This window comes from Triticum dicoccoides, chromosome 7A (assembly GCF_002162155.2).
Source record: "Triticum dicoccoides isolate Atlit2015 ecotype Zavitan chromosome 7A, WEW_v2.0, whole genome shotgun sequence".
NCBI lineage: Eukaryota > Viridiplantae > Streptophyta > Magnoliopsida > Poales > Poaceae > Triticum > Triticum dicoccoides.
In genome coordinates this window covers 374424253-374431034 of record NC_041392.1, presented here as the reverse complement: position 1 = coordinate 374431034, position 6782 = coordinate 374424253, and positions in this window count along the sequence as shown.

Genomic DNA, 6782 nt, shown 5'->3' with positions numbered 1-6782 from the left:
GCCGCCCCGCCGCTGCCGCATCGCCGCCGGCCGCCGCCGCCAGATCCGGCCCGGGTCCGGCCGGATCCAACTCTCCCTCTCCTCCCCGCCGTTTTTGCGACCTCGCCGGAGCAAGTCAACCCTCGCCGGAGTTCTCGGTTCGCGTGCCGTGAACAGTAAACCCTAGATCTCGGGGTGATTTTTTTGTCTAAGTCCCGAAATTGCAGATCCATATGCTCATGTTCGTGGCCTCGTAACTTTGCACCCGTAGCTCCGATTCATGCATATAGCATATCAAAATGTTCATCTCGGAGAGTACATCAGTTCATTCCATTGCATCATTTTTATTTAAGCTCATCTTGATGCCCGAAATGCTATTAGAAGAGGGCTACTTGAGATATTTGTCAGATCTGCTACTCCATTTAGCTTTTTGTCATTTTTGCCCTGATTAATCTGTGCATGTTATGCCCTGATGCTCTACATTTGTTTTGTTAAGGGTTTTGTCATCTTTCTAAAGGTGCAACCCATGTATTTTTGTGATGTGTGGTGACTAGTGCAAGCTTGCAAAGTGGTGCGCTTATTAATTCTGTTTTCAGGGACTTAGCAATTCCACTAAGTCCTTGAGCTGTTTATCTCATGTTGTCATATGTTCATGTTGTTTTCTAGTGATCCGTGCCTCTTTTGAGGATGATCAGTAAGGATGTTTTGTTAATATTGTAATGCTCTATCGATCCGTGTCTTTGTTTGCAATTATGGAGCAACCTAGCCTGAGTCAATCGAGCTCTACTTTTGCTACTTTGTGAATCTGGGCAGATTGTCAACTTGTTTGCAATTTTGCCGATGATGTTGTAGTTGATCCGTGCATGCTATGCTATTGTTCTTGCCATGTCTAGCTTGCATTTTGTGCCTTCTTGATGGATGTATGCTTGTCTTGCCATGACTTGCCCTGTGGTGAGAGCATCGAGCTCGTAATCATGCCTACTTGAATTATGTTTCAGCATGCTCCAGTTTTCGCTAAGTCTAAAAACTGATTATGTTTTTGCTATGTTCACATGCTTGCAATTGTATTTTCTGATCCCTTTTGGCTCACGGTCACTAAGGGACTTTTGTTAAGCTCTTTGAGTAGCTCCATTCCATGCTTTACTTTGTCATGTTCAGGTCCTGTAGAATGTAGTTTTGTTGCTCCGAAGTGGGCTACCTGACCTGAAATTCCAGACTAGTGTTAATTTCACTAAGTCTGAGATCTGTCTGTCATATGCATTTTTTCCATGCTTGTTTGAACCTGTTAATGGATGATTTGGCCGTAGCTCAGTGCTAGACTTTTGTCAAGCATCTTGAATGAATCCCTTCCATGTATTTTGTTGTTTTGTTTGGGTGCTGTAGCATGTTCATCTCATTGCATTTAGTTGGCTACTTGCTGTAAATCGCAGACCGGTGTCATATTTGAATCGCTTGCCATTTCCAAACCGTAACTCCGATTCCGGCGTTCTTTATATCGTTTTCAAGCAATTTCATCTCATCTTTCCAGTGGCACACTTGGATTTCCAGGATGAGGCCAGGTTCATGCATTTTCTGCCATATCTTGCATTTTGCATCCCGCATCGCATCCCGCATAGCATATCATCTTTGCTTCGTGTTGTTTGAGTTTGCACGTGGTTGATTGTGTCCTTGTTGCTTGTTTGTCTTGTTTGGGTAGAGCCGGGAGACGAGTTCGCTAACGAGGAGCCCGTTGAGTTTATTTTCGAGGATCCAGTCAACTCTAACAGCTGTGCAGGCAAGATGATCATACCCTCGAAATCACTACTATCTTTGCTATGCTAGTTTGCCCGCTTCTTTGCATGCCAATGCTACGATGCCTACCACTTTCTTTCAAGCCTCCCAAAATGCCATGTCAAACCTCTAACCCACCTTGTCCTAGCAAACCGTTGATTGGCTATGTTACCGTTTTGCTCAGCCCCTTTTATAGCGTTGCTAGTTGCAGGTGAAGATTGGAGGCCGTTCCTTGGTGGAACATTTATTTACTTGTTGGGATATCATTATATTATCTTGTTATCTTAATGCATCTATATACTTGGTAAAGGGTGGAAGGCTCGGCCTCTCGCCTAGTGTTTTGTTCCACTCTTGCCGCCTTAGTTTTCCGTCATATCGGTGTTATGTTCCCGGATTTTGCGTTCCTTACGCGGTTGGGTTATAATGGGAACCCCTTGACAGTCCGCCTTGAATAAAACTCCTCCAGCAATGCCCAACCTTGGTTTTACCATTTGCCACCTAGCCTTTTCCCTTGGGTTTCGCGGACTCAAGGGTCATCTTATTTTAAACCCCCTGGGCCAGTGCTCCTCTGAGTGTTGGTCCAACCTAGAGCACCGTGCGGGGCCGTCCCTTGGCAACTTGGGTTACGTTGGCTCCCGTACGCTTAGCTTATCCGGTGTGCCCTGAGAACGAGATATGTGCAGCTTCTATCGGGATTTGTCGGCACAGCGGGTGGTGTTGCTGGACTTGTTTTATCATTGTCGGAGTTGTCTTGAAGAACCGAGATACCGAGTATGATCAGAACGTCTTGGGAGGAGGTCTATTCCTTCGTTGACCGTGAGAGCTTGTCATGGGCTAAGTTGGGACTCCCCTGCAGGGATTTGAACTTTTGAAAGCCGTGCCCGCGGTTATGGGCAGATGGGAATTTGTTAATGTCCGGTTGTAGATAACTTGAACCTTAACTTATTTAAAATGAATCAACTGAGTGTGTTACCGTGATGGCCTCTTCTCGGCGGAGTCCGGGAAGTGAACACAGTGTTGGAGTAATGTTTGCGCAGGTTGTTCTCTAGATTCTCGCTCGCGCTTTGCCTCCTCTTCTCGCTCTCTTTTGCGAATAAGTTAGCCACCATATTTGCTAGTCGCTTGCTGCAGCTCCACATATATTTTTACCTTGCCTTACCTATAAGCTTAAATAGTCTTGATCGCAAGGGTGCGAGATTGCTGAGTCCCTATGGCTCACAGATTACTATTACACCAGATGCAGGGCCCGATGATTCCTCTCTCCAGCAGACGCGTATGAGCTCAAGTGGGAGTTCGACGAGGACTCTCAACATTACTATATTTCCTTTCTAGATGATCAGTAGTGGTGCCCAGTTGGGGGTGATTGGGACCGTGTCGCATGTTGGGCTCTCTTTTATTTTGGCACCGTAGTCGGGCCATGAGTGTTTGGATGATGTAATGTTATTTATGTACCTGTTTGACGTGGCGAGTGTAAGCCAACTATGTTATCTCCCCTTTATTATTCATATTACATGGGATGTTGTGAAGATTGCCTAACTTGCGACATATGCCTTCAATGCGATTATGCCTCTAAGTCGTGCCTCGACACGTGGGAGATATAGTCGCATCGAGGGTGTTACAAGTTGGTAATCAGAGCCTTCCCCGACCTTAGGAGCCCCATTGCTTGATCGTTATTAGCGGCCGAGTTGTGTCTAGAAAAATGTTTTGAGTCATCTAGGAATTATATATCAGAGAGTTAGGAATTCTTTTTACTTCCCAGTCTCCTCATCGCTCTGGTAAGGCATCCTGACGTAGAGTTTTGGCTCTTCTCTTCTCAAATTTCACTAAATTTTTTTTAGGATCACGCGGGTATCTTGGAATCGTTCCGATGGTTTTATGATGAGAACATTGACTTGGTGCCTCCTGTCAGGGGTTTAGTGGAAGTGTCCCGGGGAGTTGAGCTCTGAGGTGTTGTCATCATAATTTTATCGTTGCAGTTCTGGAATACCTGAGTTTAGTACGCCGACATTGAAAATCTCTTTTATGCAGTTCGTTGGTGAGATAACCTCGATGCCACCCAGTACTGGGGCGGGAGTTCGGGAGTATCGCCTTAACTTGTATAACAGATGCTTTTCGAAGGTTGAGGTAGATGGTTTCCGAAGGTTTCTTGGTTATGTGTTGAAGGATGGATACAGCTGGATGTAGGATTTGCTAGATTTGGGTGAGATATTATGCTTCCCCTGTATCCCCAACACCTGATTGCATAACCGGAAAGGTTCGGGAGTTTCATAGGTGGGAATTCTTGTAGCTCTAGTTCTTCTTCCACGGATATTGGTTTGAGATTGGGATTTCTTACTGATTATTCGTTCTTGATCCGTACCTTGTTGATTTATTTCTCTACCTTAATTCTACCTGGCTTCTCAATTTATGGATATGTGACCATTTCAAGAGGAATGCATTCATTCATTTTGTTCGGATGTGAAGACGATATGTTGCAATTTTCATTCCGTTGGATCCAGCTTCAATATTTGTCTATCAATGTGCTAATGGTGGTCAACCTCTTTAGGATGGCTCCTCCAACGCGCACGACTCCGAATCCTAATCCGCCACCACCTCCACCTCCTCCGGAGGCATGGCAAGCTGTGATGGCCGCAACCAATGCAAACACACAGTTGATCATGCAAATTCTTCAAGAGCGCAATCAAGGCAACCAAGGGAATCAAGGCAGCAATCAGAATCACTTTGCTACACTCAACCAGTTCCTTGCTAACGGGCCAAAGACTTTCAGCAATTGTGTTGAGGCAACCGATGCTGATGATTGGCTAGTGGATCTGTGCAAGCATTTCGAGTGCAGTAATGTCAGGCCTGAGGACTTTGTTAAGTTCGCTTCCTTCCAACTCAAAGATCAAGCTGCAGAATGGTTCCAGCAGTATAAGGATTCCAGAGGTGGACGTGTTATCACTTGGGATGATTTCCTTCGAGATTTTCGAGCTCATCATATTCCCTAGAGCGTGGTTGAAAGTAAGCGTGAGGAATTCCGCAACCTGAAGCAAGGCTCTTTGTCTGTCTATGACTACAACAAGTTGTTTCAGAAGCTCGCCCGCTTTGCCAAGCAAGACGTGCTTGATGAGAAGAGCATGATATACCAGTTCAGGGGTGGTCTCAGAGAAGAAATTCAGCTAGCTCTTATTCTCTTCGAGCCCTTGAGATACGATGAGTTCTACAACATGGCACTGAAGCAAGAGGCTGCTCAGTTGAGGTGTCATGCTTCCAAGAAGCGAGTCAGAGATGCTACTCCTTCTTCCTCTACTCAAGTGGCCAAGCAGCAGAAGTATTGGCTTCCTCCTCCTCTGTTCCGTCAGCCGTATCAGCAGAAGAGCAAAGGTGGCAGTGGTTCTTTCCAGCCACCCAACCCTGGCTTCCAGAACAAGACTTTATCTCAAGCTCCAAAATCGAGTGCTCCATATCACCGTCCGCTTTCAGAGGTCACGTCAACAGAAGGGTCACTATGCCAACAAGTGTTTCAACCAGAGGCATCTTCCTCCTCCTCCTCCTCCTGTCAGATCGGCAAGTACAGCTGTGGTCAAGCATAACCCCAAGCACGCCAAGGTCAACTTGATGAATGCAGCTCAGGCAGAGGAATCATCAAATGTCATCATGGGTAACTTTCCAGTTAACTCTATTCCCGCAAAAGTTCTTTTTGACACTGGTGCATCGCATTGTTTCATGTCAAGATCATTTGTTTCCAAGCATGACTTCGTTTCGCAAATATTGGGTAAACCTATGGGAGTGGTTTCTCCGGCTAAGTCTATGATGGCTACTTCAATAGTCCCGGATGTTTCTATCATGTTGGGTGACTTCAAGTTTCTGACTTCTCCAATGGTTCTTGGTAACTCGGATATTGATCTTACTCTCGAGATGGATTGACTTTCTAAGCACAAGGCTCATCTTGATTGTGCAGCTAGGCAGATTCAATTGACTCATTCGTCTGAGAATGTAATTGTCTTTGCTGCGAATGATGATACCATCCGTCTGTTTTCCCTCAATGAAAGGGGTGAACTCGATGCCATCTCGCAAATTCCAGTCGTTTGCGAATATAAAGACGTCTTTCCAGAAGAGCTTCCAGGAATGCCTCCGCACCGGCCAGTTGAATTTGTTATTGATCTTGAGCCTGGTATGGAACCTGTGTGCAAACGTCCTTACAAGCTCGGACCTGAAGAGTTGAAGGAGCTGAAGAAGCAACTCAATATTCAAGAAAAAATGGGTCTTATCTGGTCAAGTTCTTCTCCGTGGGGTTGTGGTGTTCTTTTTGTGAAGAAGGATGGAACGGACCGACTTTGTGTTGATTACCGTCCAGTGAACAAGAAGACCATAAAGAACAAATATCCACTTCCCAACATCAAAGAGCTGTTCGAACAACTCAAAGGTGCCCAAGTATTCTCAAAGCTTGATCTCCGTATGGGCTATCATCAGATTCATATTCGTGAGCAAGATATTCCCAGGATGGCTTTCAAGACAAGTTTTGGTTCTTATGAATACACTGTCATGTCTTTTGGCCTCGTCGACGCTCCTCCGACGTTCTCTCGCATGATGAACTTCATCTTCAACGCCTACACCAATGACTTCGTTTTGGTCTATCTCGACGACATTCTGGTTTTCTCGAAGAACAAGGAAGATCATACCAAGCACTTGCGTTTGGTACTCGATAAGCTCAGGGAACATCAGTTCTACGCCAAGTTCTCCAAGTGTGAATTTTGGCTTGATGAGGTTCTTTACCTTGGTCATATCATCTCTGCCAAGGGTATTGCCGTGAATCCTGAGAAGGTGTCTGCAATTGTGAATTGGGAACCTTCTCAGAACGTGAAGCAACTCCGTAGCTTCCTCGGTCTCGCAAGCTATTGTCGAAGATTCGTTGAAAACTTCTCTAAGATCGCGAAGCCTCTCTCTAATCTTCTTTAGAAGCACGTCAAGTACGTTTGGTCTCCGGAGTGTGACATTGCTTTCAACACTTTGAAAAGAAATTGATCACTGCTCCAGTTCTGACTCCGCCTGAT